We start from the raw sequence: 12930 nt of genomic DNA, 5'->3' as shown, positions 1-12930 counted from the left end.
TCAGAGTGTGAATTGAGATCTCACTCTGTATCTTTTGAAGGTTCTACTGAGAGTATACGGGATAACCATGGGAGATCTAGGAGCGACAGCAGGTCATCTATCACATCTAATGGGGCCAGATCAAAAAATCAGGAACAGGCTCCCTCTTCGTCTTCTTTTTTATCCACAGGAACACGATCACGCCGCGAACCAGACGATCGCGGAGAAAACGTGGAAACTCGCGGGAGACCAAAAAGAAAGAAGTACACATAGATGAGTGTGATAATAACATCATTAATCTCTCAGGAGTGGAACTCTCCCATGCACAATTATCTCTACTAAATAAGGGACTGGGTTTTGCCCCGGTTCAGGACTTCCACTTGTTTCAGACAGTGATTGACCTCCAAAGGTTCACCCGCAAATTATCCTTAAAAAAGTTTTTTATATCAAGAGGACATTTTCAAACCAATAACTTGTCTGACTCTGATAATGATGTTGTATTACCCAATACTGATGATGTACTACCTAATATTGTTACTAACGATGTATTAACTAATATTTCTCTTGATACCTTTCAGGAAACCTGTGTATTATCAGACTTGGACGCATTACTTGAGCAGCAAGGTGAAGAAATCAATGCTTTCTCCCAACCTTTCTTTGGCACCCACTCCTCAGGATTTAAAAAGAAGTCTATCTTCTGCCCCAATGCCAATAGGGGGCCTTTCATTACGGCATTTGAAAGGTTGGTAGAAAGAGACCTTCAAATTTTATCTAAAGGTTTCTCCTGCTCATCTATGCATGCCAATAACCTGACATACACAGAGATTCATGAACTAGACACTTTGAAGCATAACAAAGACATCATGTTTAGAAATGCTGATAAAGGTGGAGCCCTTGTGGTTCTATCCACCCTACAATACAAACAGGAGGCATTACGGCAGCTAGGGAATCCGGATCAGTATAAACTTCTTAAAAAGGATCCAACACAGGACTTTATTAGTCAACTAGATGAAATTATTGAATTTGGAAAGATACTTTGTACATTAGACAAACATGAGATTGAATTTTTGAGAAGTCCACATCCCGTGATTCCGGTATTCCACCATCTCCCAAAGATCCATAAGTCACTGGTCGACCCTCCTGGTCGTCCTATAGTGGCAGGTATTGGATCTTTGGGAGATGGGTTATCGCGGTATGTGGACTCTTATCTCAAACCATTGGTACTGGCATTACCGTCATTCATTAAGGATTCCACGGACCTCATGGTAGATGTAAAGGATCTGGTCTGGAAAAAGGAATACAGATGGGTCACCCTTGACGTGATCTCTCTGTATTCCATCATTAATCACGATCACGGGTTATTAGCTATCACGCACTTTTTACAATTATCACATCTGTCCACTTCACTTTGCACTTTTCTATTAGAATCTATTAAATTTTTATTAACTCACAATTATTTCTTATTTGATTCACGTTTTTATTTACAATTATTAGGCACTGCAATGGGCACAAGTTTTGCACCATCATATGCAAACTTATTCATGGGGTTATGGGAAGCACAATACATATATCACAGTAATAATTCTTATCGCTCACAAATTATTTACTATAAAAGATTCATCGACGATCTCATTATTATATGGGACGGCGATGAATCATCACTTGTAGCATTTATAAATACACTTAATATCAATAATGTTAATATTAAATTCACTTATGAACAAAATATAAATTGCATTAACTATCTGGACCTGCTCCTTTACATAGACCATGACATGCTAATCCAAACTGACATATTTCGCAAGCCAAACTCCCGGAACACACTACTGTCAGCCAAAAGTTGTCATCCACAATCTTTAATCAAAAGTATTCCGAGAGCCCAATTTGTAAGGTTGAGACGGATATGTTCTGATGATGAGAATTTCTCTTTGCAGTCACAAGCATTATTTGAGAGATTCCAAGCCAGGGGTTACAAATATACAGATATCCAGACAGCATACGAGTACGCTATGACTTTGGATCGCCCTGGAATCCTTGATCAAAAGAAAAAAGACAAACATCATAAAGGGTACATACAATCTAAGAGCAAGTATAGTGATATGAGTCCATTATTCATCACCACTTATAGTCGCCAATCCAAGCTTATATGCGACATTGTGCATAAACATTGGCACACCCTGTCCCTTGATAAGGATATTGCTGAGTTTACCTTGAAGGGACCAAAATTTTCATTCCGTAGGGCTAAGACACTAGCATCGCACCTCTCGCCAAGTCACTTTCAAACTAAAACTGATCTTAAAAGAATTGGTAGTATTCCTAAAGGCTTTTTTGCATGTGGAAATTGTTCCATGTGTAAATATGTTCATAGTACAAAATTTGTCCAAACTGACATCAATGGAAAAAAATATTTTATTAAAGAATTTTTGAATTGTAATACATCCTATACCATTTATCTTTTGAGATGTGGTTGCAAAAAATTGTATGTGGGACGAACCATTCGGCCAGTCAAGACCCGCATTGCCGAGCATGTCAGGCTTATTAAAAAGAATGATGTATCTCATCCAGTCCCCAGACACTTCTCCAGATGCCCTAAAGGGGGAATAGCTAACTTTTCCTATATGGCAATTGAACATATCCCTTGTAACGCTAGAGGAGGCCATAGAGAGGGGGTATTAAATAAACAGGAAATGTATTGGGTGTACACTCTGAACACACTCCATCCGGCCGGCATCAATCAGGAGTGGGAACTGAAACACTTCCTGATGGGGTAATGGCTAAGTTTTGGGGTGGGTTCACAGTGTTCACCCAATTACATTGTGATCTGGGAGGTGACATATGATGTTACCGTCTGTCATGCGGTTGCCACTGTATCCATGGATATGAATTATGTGAATAAATTGATAAAATGTTTATATCCCTTTAAGGTGAATCTTGATACTGAAAATGCTTTATAAGTACTAGATATATGAAATCCTTTATTATACATCTGTATACTTCCATTAATTGATATAGCTTTATATAATAATAATGATGCTGGTAACTTAAAACATCAGTAGTTGTGTTTTTAAATTTATCCATTATATGTTCTGTTTTGTTTTTAAGATTTCTCATGTGTATGTTGTAAATACCTTGTTGTGCAGCCATTGCTATGGGGATTGTTGTGGAGATAGTTATCCACTTTAATGATTAATTTACCACAGGTGAGGTTTAAATACGTTCCCTGTTCCTATTGGTGGCATACACTCACCACTCCCTATATCTATTTGGCTGCCATACACTATCAGCACTCTTTGAAAAAGTCCATAGCCTGGACGAAACATGTTAGAGTGGTTGCCTGATGTTTGCTGCTAGCGATCAATAAAGTTTTTTTAGACATCCATGCGTTGGCTGCTGAAGTTGCTGTGAACCACGGACCATCCTACCCCCTTCTTCCTGTGTCATCATTTCCGGAGGAGCACGCTGACGCCAGCTACACTAGAGGAGGAAGCCGCTGCAGAATTCCCTGCACCAACAGGGACGGCTTTTTCGTGAGTACTCCTAACCTCCACGCGGTATTTCAGGGAGATTATTGAGGTGGTTAGTGCCGGGCTGTGATTTACTTGGGGGCGCCCCCTAGGGAGGTGTCCCCCTGTACCTCTATCCGGCTTACTATTACCCAACTCCCTGTTCTCAATACCGGAGGCTTATTGTTTCATTAATCATTGCTGGGTCTCTCTTCAATCAAGTTGCCAAAAAGTGTGTGCACTACCTGTTAGCAGCCTCGGTATACTGGGTAATTCCAAATTCTCTAGCTCGAATAAACTATGTCGGGCCTGATGCTCGAATAGTTCTTGAATGCTCGAATAAACTATGCACTCTTCTCTGCATGCAGGTACACACTGCACTACTAATTTGATGTTTGTCAAAGGCCTGAGGGCTGAAACGTTAGAGGATCCATCAGCAGCATACTGTTGTTCAATAAACTTTTTTAGTCACCACCTTAGCTGTCCTCTTTTCCTTTACGGCTGTGCTCCGCTCCTGTCTCCTGTTGGAGAGATTTCCTGTACTTCATTGCCGGATAGCACGCCGGGCGGCTGCAGCGTTCTTGGATGACATCACCGCCGGTCATGTGACCGCCCTCCGCGACGGTGCAGTTGCGGGAGGGTTGGCGGTGCAACGCGGTTCATTTGGAGACACAGTCTGCATAACAGTGAGTTGTACCAGAGCAATACATTTGGTGCCCAAGGCTGGGCCAGTTGCAAAGAGAGAGTACATATACCATTTGACACTGTGTTCTTACTTACCTCATGACAGCAATTATACATACGCAGCGGCTGCTATGCCATTTTCTGATGCACCTGATGGGTTAACTCTGTTTACCTGATTTAACACTATGTGAAATATTGAATGCTATGTAAGTGGTAAGTGTGACTAGTATTTGTCATTAGATTGTAAGTTCTTTGGAACAGGGACTCATCTTCCACAATGTTACTTTTATGTCTGAGGCACTTATTCCCATGATGTGTTATTGTAGTTATTTATATAATTGTCATGTGTATTACTGCTGTGAAGCGCTATGTACATTAATGGCGCTATATAAATAAAAACATATATACATACATACATACATATGTAACCCTTCTTCCCCCCCCCCCAGACTCATCTGGCATATCTAGGGTGTATGAGGGCGGCTTACATGTACTGGGTGGTGCGTACCTGCGTGGAACAGGAGGGCCTGAGTCTCCCGCGGTGGTGTGGGGGATCACAGGACCAGGCTTCTGGGGTAGTAGCCTCCATTCTCTAGTGGTGGTGCAGCGCCTCCATCCTCTATACCTTCCCAGTGTATGGGGTGGGACCCGTATAGAAGAGTGACCCCTGGTCCCAGGGTGGATGCTCCAGAATCACACAACAGTCTTTAGTAAAAGGTAATGTCTCTCTTTATTTCACCGAGCCGCGCCCGGCAGTAGTAGCAACAACAACAGCTGCAGCAACAACAGCAATCTCCACAGCACACACGACACTCCACTCTGTACAGGCCGTTCCGCCTCTCCTTCCCTCCAAGTGTGTACTCCGACAGGATGGACTGGGGTGGGGCCTCAATACCCCACTGCCCACCTCAGAGGGTATTCTCTGGGTGGGGGCTTGATTCTCCCCATCACCCCTTCATCGGGGTGAGGGGCATTGGTCCACCTGAACTCGGCTCGCGCTCCAAATGTAATAGGCCAGAGTTCTCTCTTGCTTGCTCCCAGGACGGAGCTTAGTCTACTCCAACTCCCAGGACAGGACAGCTCCAGAGCCCTAGCAGAACGGACTCCAGAGTCGACTAGACTAACTAGACTAGACTAACTGTCACTTACAGGAATCGGCTGCTAAATAGTCTTAGCCTCACCCCTCATGATGTCAGCAGGACCTCCCCACTGTCTTATGCCTTCCACAGAGTCAGGGGCCTGCATCTATCACTCAGGGCAGGGCTTGAAGGGGGGAAAACCCATGATTAATACTGGTGCCTGCCCTTAACAGGACTTACCTCAGTAGGAGAAAGATATGTACACTACCGACACGCTTTATTGCGCATCGGCCAGATCCGCAAGCCGGGAGATTTCCCGGCTTGCTAGTGGCCGCCCCTCGGCGTGCCGCGCGTCATAGACGCGCGGTCACGCGTCTTCGGGAGCCTGCGCCCCCTGCACGCGCGTCCAGGGCTCCCCGAGGGAGCCCTGGTGTCCCGCGATGTGGGGGACGGCGGCAGGGGGTTCCGGGGGACCCGGCGGACCCGGCAGTGGTAGGGAGAGCGCCCCGATCGGAGGGCGCTCTTCCGCTGCTTCGGCGCGCGCCCGTCACCCTCGGGCGCGCGCCAGGCTACTGCTGCGGCCAAGAACGGGCAAATGCTCGAATAAACTTGGCCGCAGCAGTATAGCCTGTGCTGTTTACAGGGGGGCTACACATACATACATACATACATACATTTGATATGCACTGAGTGGAAAGCAAACAAAAAAGGATGGTGACAAAGGATCCTGACTGTAATTCCTGCAGGGGATCAGAGGGAACTCGCTGTGGTTTTCAATCTTCTTTCTCAGATACCAGGAATGAAGAAAGGGAAAAGGACACACAGGGCAAATCAATTATGTTTTTATAGAGAAAAAGGAGAACACATTTCTGTAACATCTCTCCCTGTTTTTTTATGTAGTGATGTATAGTACAGGCGGTCCTCGGTTATCCGACACAATGCGTTAATGAAAATGGCGTCGGATAGTGAAGCGTCAGAAAGCGAAACACATTTTCCCATAGGAACACTGTTTAACAGTAAGGTTCCGTTCCTGAAGGCCTTTTTAACATACAATTACACCAAATATTTTACGCAAGCAATAAGATAAGCAGCACACACATAAATTATGGTACAGATTCTATTTATTGAATTCAGAACTGTAAAATAAAACTATGAGCAATATATAAAAAAAAACAATTGTTGGAGGAAGGTGATTGGGGGGTATCATGAAGGGTTTGGGGAGGACTTCTTGGAGGGCCCCCCTTCTGCTAGTCAGCTCCTTAAGTTCAGCTGCATGCATTTGTTCCACATACACACACCGTGCCTGTGTGATGTATCAATATGTTACCCTTTCTGCCTGTGAGCAGGTAGCCAGTGAGTTGCTACAGCAACCTCTGAGATTCTTCTCAGAATGGGCTATTCTGCCCTCCCCTCTTGTTTGTTTCCAGATAGTTTGTCCCAAGACTATTCCTGCTACCCAGAATTCCCTCACACTTCCTTTTACTTCTGATACGTCTCTACTGGCAAGGCCTTATCCTTTTCACCTTTCCCTACTATCAAGCACACTCACCATAGAGACATTCTCTCATAACACCATCATCCACAAGTGCGTTTGTGAATCTATGCTTTCCCCAAAAAAGTGAAGAAAAGACAAAGTACTTATTGTGCTTGTAACAGGAACGAGTAGAAGCTATCTGGGCTATTCATACCAAACGTGACTCTGGCCTCAGAATAGTGAAAAGGAGGACCGTGTGCCTTAAAGACACATACAGAAGCTGCTACTCAAAGACTTTCTGCTAACACAGAGCAGTCTCCGCAGACTGACAAGCAGCAGCCTTAATAACAGCAAGCAGCTTACACTGCACACAGCCTGCAGCAGTACAGCAAGCAGCTTACACTGCACTCAGCCTGTGGCAGTACAGCAATCAGTTTACACTGCACACAGCCTGCAACCAACACTCAAGGCTCCAGCACTGCAGTCAAACAGTGCACCATACACAGAACCTTGATTGCTCTTTTCTGTTTCTGAGTCCACCCTCTGCACAGCTTCACAGTGAGGGATTACCATCTCACCTATCCCTGCGCACATCCCCACGGCAGTGCCACCAAGGGCCACGCCACCGGACACTGCCAGGACATGGGTCAGAGCCACAGGACACCTGTAAGTTCAGCTAACCCTACGCCTACCACTGCAGGACACCTACCGGCACTATCTGAGACAGTCATCCATCGCTGACGCAGGTAAAAGACCGCACGCCACACGCATTGGCTAAAGGCCTACACACACCTACAGCATGGCAGAACTCAGATCCTCACGAGACATAAGGCAGGAGAGTTACCACTCAGACACAGAGACCGCTGCGCAACTGCAACAGGCGCAGGCAGACGCAAGGCCTAAACGGACAGTCACACTGACACAAAAGGCCCATGAAAAATATGAGACTGACATTGAAGCGCACCGCGCTAAACTAGAGTTGGCCTGGGAAAGAACCACACTTGGGATATGCAATGTCGCCGGCGCTGGCAATTATGTACAACAGCTCGAGCGATAACTCAATTGAAGGTAGATCACTCCGGCTACCAAGCGCTGTCACAGGCATATTTCACCTATCTAACGAGAACTAACATGGAAGATAGCCTGCGAGAGCGCGACCTGCAAAAGGCGATTGACCTAGAACGTGATGGCATCGTGCAAACCGCCATCACGGAAGCTGAGAATAAGAGAAAAGACCTCTTGCAGGAGACCGCATCACAGCATTCCAGCACACCCAGGCACTTGTCACGGTCAGCAAGATCAGCGCAATCTCAAGTGTCCAGCACAAGCGCAAACGCCACCAAGGAGCGAGCCACCGCAGAGGCCGCATGTGCCAGGGCCGCATACGCTCAGAAAGAGGCAGCCATGAAACTAGGAAGGGCCCGCATAGAAGAGGAGGAGCAGACAGACGCTGCCACCGCCGCTGCAGCCACTGCCACTGCTGCCGCCACCGCCGCTGCAGTCACTGCCACCGCTGCACGGAAAAAGACAGAGGTGGACGTTAACCTAGAGGCCCTAAATCAAGAAACGGAAGCTGCTGCCGTCATAGCCCAAGCCAAAGGATTAGAAGCAGCCGCGCAACAGGATGGCGGGGAGCAACCATACAGATGGATAGCCTCAGAGGATCCAGCCCAACGCACTGAAGGCTACGTAAGGAGCCTCTTCAGTGTAAACACCAGCGCACCATCTCAACACGACAGGAGCGATACCACAGACACCGAAGACTTGCTAGGTCCACGTAGAGAATATGCTGTTCCTTTAAGGGTACACGCTACCTGGGACAGCCCCAGCCGCAACAGTGATCCACACGCCAGCGCGCACATGGATGCACTACAACAGGGTCCCAATCCAGGTACACCCACACGGGAAAACACAGCCCCTCACACTGACCAGCAGTCATCACACGACCACGCCAAGAAAGAGGCGACCGCATGGATCCTCCCAGCAACTACTTCAGAACATGACCAACACACCGATGCCTCAGGCCTGACAGACATGGCCAAGTACATGATCCGGCGTGACCTGGTGCAAACAGGACTTACCAACTTTGACGACCGTCCCGAGAAAAACCGTATGTGGAAGTTTGCGTTCAAGGACGCAATCAAGAGCCTGGGCGTCTCAGCTCGGGAAGAACTCAGACTGCTAGCCAAGTGGCTGGGAAAAGAATCCATGGAACATGCGAAGAGACTCGGGGCAGTAAACGCGAACCACCCCCAAGTAGGTCTTGACCTAGTATGGGAAAGGCTAGAAGATTGCTACGGTAGCCCTGAAGCAGTCGAAAATTCGCTCTTCAAAAGAGTCGATACCTTTCCCAAGATCACAGCTAAAGACTACTCGAAGTTACGAGAGCTCGGGACCTGCTGCAAGAGCTGGAGTTTGCAAGAAAAGACCACTCCTTAACAGGTCTCAATGTCCTAGACTCAGCTCATGGAGTGAGACCCATCTTGGAGAAGCTACCCTTCAAACTCCAAGAAAGGTGGATTTCACAAGGCTCCAAATACAAAAGGGAGAAGCAAGTCGCCTTCCCCCCATTCTCATTCCTCTTGAGCTTCATCCGCGAAGCGGCAAGGACAAGGAACGATCCCAGTTTCATCTTGGGTGCGCAAACCACACACAGTGCAAGCAGCCTGAGGAATGAGAGACCAGTGGCGAGATACGGTAACACTCAAACACCCATCTCCCGTCCACAGGATGGACGTGTCCCCCACGACCCAAACTACTCCCGATCAGTCGGTCGCCGGAGACTAAGGGACCCAAACAGGGAATGTCCCATACACAAGAAGCCACACCCACTTAACAGGTGCTTTGGGTTCAGGATGAAGTCCCTAGAGGAACGCAAGAAGTTACTCTGAGAATTCAGAGTTTGCTTCAGGTGCTGCGATTCCACAACTCACCTAGCCAGAGACTGTAAAGAAGATATCAAATGTGCAGTGTGCAAAAGTGACAAGCACGTAACATCTCTACATCCAGAGGCGCTGACACTCCACCAACTCAACAACCCATCCTCCGTAGCAGAGCATGGTGGGGAGTAAGGAGAAGGAGAGACAACATCTGTCACGTCTCAGCGTACCGAGGTTTACGGAAAAGGAAGTGACAAAATGTCCTGCTCCAAAATATGCCTTGTCGCAGTGCACCCCCAGGGACAACCTGAGAAGATTATTCGGATGTATGCAATCCTCGACGATCAAAGTAACAGATCATTGGCGAAGACGGAATTCTTCAACTTATTCAACTCACAAGACAATGCCTCACCCTACACCCTCAGAACCTGTGCAGGGTCAACTGAGACACAGGGAGAAGAGAAAGCCGTTACGTCATACGTTCAGTGGATAGCAGAGTGAAGATAGCTCTCCCCACACTCATCGAGTGCAAACACATGGCCGCAAACAGGGACAAGATTCCCACACCAGACGTGGCACGCCATCACCCGCACCTCAGAGGAATAGCCAACTACATCCCGCCGGTAGAACAAGGAGCCAAGATCTTGCTGCTGCTCGGTAGGGACATCTTGAGGGTACATAAAGTCCGTAAACAGCGTAACGGACCCCACAACGCACCATACACCCAAAGACTTGACCTAGGATGGGTGATAGTGGGCAACGTGTGCACTGACAAAGGGCACGGACAAGGCTATGTTGACGCCCGCAGAACGGTGATAACAGAATGTGGACACACTTCCCTCTCTGAACCATGTCTTGGCCATCTCCAAGTGACAGGAGGGCCAAGTGAAGAGAAGAGAAAAGACCATACCCCTGAGATCAACAAAAACATCCTTACATCAGGGGGATGTGACAATGGCCTAGGATGCTTAGTGGTTCAGACAACCAAGGATGACGAGTCGACTCCACCGAAGGAAGAAATTAACCTCTTGAAGGTGACCGACAAAAGGATCTCCCAAAGGAAAAGAAACAATCAGACAGTCCTCCTGAGAGCAATGACACAGCTGAGACGTACAGCCATTCCTCTCCACAGAATATCAAGCGACAAAGCAGCCAGCTGCCACGGCTGGAATAGCCGCAAAGGATTGTACCCTGCAGGTGAAACCACAGGGACAAAAAACTGTCCTTTCACACACGTAAGAGGAGACAGTTGCAGAGACATTTCACAAAATGATTTACAAGGACAAAAGAGACTGTTCTTCGTCATGTCCAGGGAGAAAACAACCTCCTGAGGGCAGTCAACAAAGAGACACAAAGGCATATCACCAAAGTACGTGGAGACGTTCTCGTGCAAGAGGAATGCACCAATGACATAGGGTGCACAGCGTTCCAGACCACAAGGGACAACGACAAGAAAAAACCATCGATGAAGATAGAGGATTCCTGAGGTTAACGGTCAAGGAGCTCATCAAAGACGGACCGGGCAGTTGGGTGAACCCGCTACCATTCCGTTCACCAAGAAGGCGCCTCCCAAACAATGGAGAACATGCCATCTCTAGGTTCACTTCGCACCGCTGCGACCTACAAAGGAAACCGGAGACCAAAAACAACTTTGTGTCTTCATCCAGAAGATATTCCTTACCGGCCATGCAAGGCCAGCAACTCTAATGAAGGAAGGTGAAGAATGCTGGTACCTCCAATCATCTGGGGTCTACCACTTTCAGGTACCCAATCAAATCCGGGTAGTGTTCAGCCCCAGCGCTCAGCTCCAGGGAGTCTCCCTGAACGACGCCCTCTTTACTGGACTAGACCCGACAACCAGGAGTGTTGTTCCGCTTCCGCTACGAGCCAAAAGCCATCTCCTTCTGCCAAACACCAGGTGATAGAGTGACAGGCTACCACGACTGGCATGAACTGGTGATAGTATGAGTGCAATATAGCGCTCGTGTGACAAAAGAAATCAAATTAATACATGTGACAATTAAAAACCTGTGATACAAAAGTCCAAAAGATAGTCCTGGAGCTGCCCAAAAGGTTGTTCTTGTCTCTCCCAATGAAGAGTGGATATATGGATGGAAAAAACCTCCTGTGGCGCTGAGGCAAGGATATGGATGTGGTCGTGGATGAAGTTCTTTTCTTAGACAATTACCTCAAGAAAAGAAGACAAAACATGCAAAAAACTCTGCAATAGTGCATTACCCATGGACAAAATGGATAAATTGGATAGAGCAATTTCATATAAAACAATTAAACAACACATAATAAATAACAAACATAATTTCAATAGATATCAATATAAAAAACTTTCATGTGCTGCTGCACTGTGAAGAAAGAACTTGCTCCGCCTTGATAAAAATTGAAATCCTACTCACCAAAGGTGACTAGGACATGCACATGCACCAAAAAAAGGATGCCATCGCAGGGACTCCGTAGCAGTGAGATACAGGAGCCGATCGACCAGACTCTGGCAGCAGCTGACTCCGAGTATTGAAGGCGATTTTCCCTCAGCGTCTGGCTTAATTCACCCCACGGCAAGCGGTATACCTGGCGAGAAAGACCTTAAAACAAATGTGCATGTCCTAGTCACCTTTGGTGAGTAGGTTTTCAATTTTTATCAAGGCGGAGCAAGTTCTTTCTTCACAGTGCAGCAGCACATGAAAGTTTTTTATATTGATATCTATTGACATTACAGTATGTTTGTTATTTTATTATGTTTTGTTTATTTGTTTTATATTAAATTGCTCTATTCAATTTATCCATGTTGTCCCTGGGTAATGCACTATTGCAGTGTTTTTTGCATGTTTTGTCTTCTTTTCTTGAGGTAATTGTCTAAGAAAAGAACTTCATCCACGACCACATCTATATCCTTGCCTCAGCGCCACAGGAGGTTTTTTCCATCCATATACCACGACTGGCATACCTATGTAACGGTGTTTCTGGCCCGGCCTGACCCACCCAATCTCACATTGGCCCCTGTGGTCTAACCGGCCCCCATTACAGTGTAGGTATGTCTGGTGGTGCACCTGTTGGCAACAGGACTCCTGAGTCTCCCGCATGATGGTGTGTGGGGAGGACCCGTCCAGACAGGCAGCTGAGGTAGGGTGCTGAGTCTCACCTAGTTCCAGTGCAGCGCCTCCACCTCATCAGGGTCCCTGCGTCCGCAAGGGGATGATCCTGTTGAGGAACTCCTCCGTGGTGCCCCTCTCTGTACATTCACTCCACACCGGTACACGAGAGGTTTTGTGAATGAGAACATCTTTATTGGGTGATGTGGGCTAGCTGCCCCTCGCAGT

This window comes from Ascaphus truei, chromosome 2 (genome assembly GCF_040206685.1).
Source record: "Ascaphus truei isolate aAscTru1 chromosome 2, aAscTru1.hap1, whole genome shotgun sequence".
NCBI lineage: Eukaryota > Metazoa > Chordata > Amphibia > Anura > Ascaphidae > Ascaphus > Ascaphus truei.
This window is presented reverse-complemented; position numbering follows the sequence as displayed.